Source organism: Dermacentor albipictus, chromosome 10 (genome assembly GCF_038994185.2).
Source record: "Dermacentor albipictus isolate Rhodes 1998 colony chromosome 10, USDA_Dalb.pri_finalv2, whole genome shotgun sequence".
In the NCBI taxonomy this organism is placed as follows: Eukaryota; Metazoa; Arthropoda; class Arachnida; order Ixodida; family Ixodidae; genus Dermacentor; species Dermacentor albipictus.
In genome coordinates, this window is record NC_091830.1 from 11,747,454 (window position 1) to 11,747,981 (window position 528).

Below are 528 nucleotides of genomic sequence, written 5' to 3' on the forward strand. Positions count from 1 at the left end.
CGTCCACGCTTCTCTATATTAGCTATTCAATTTAAAGATTGTATGACGATACTACAATTTTTAATAGAATAATGGTGTTCGCGGAAAGATTTGAAGAGATAATCTCGAACCCAGGCACGCGGCAACCGCTCCTTGGGTGAGGACGGGTGAAGGGAGCTTTCAGAGTACGCTTGCTTCCTCCATCGGTCCTACGCTGTAAGGAGGCCTCACGTAAGGTTAGGAAGCGCTCGAAGGAAAGGAACTAGGGGTGTGCGAATATTCGGAATTTTGAATACGAATCGAATATTTTCCATATTCGAAGCGTATTCGATTCGAGAAATGCATCTTCGGAAATTCACGATTATCCGAGGACGGCCGAATAACGGTGGAAACGGCGAATATTCGGATAGACTGCGAATAATTGAGCAATTAACCAATTGTATGCTTGCTCCGCATTCTCCTAAGAACATGTTTATTAACTGAGAACTTCGCATGATCCGCTCATTATCTGTATGCTCTGTTTCAGTCTATCTGCTTCAGGCATTTGAG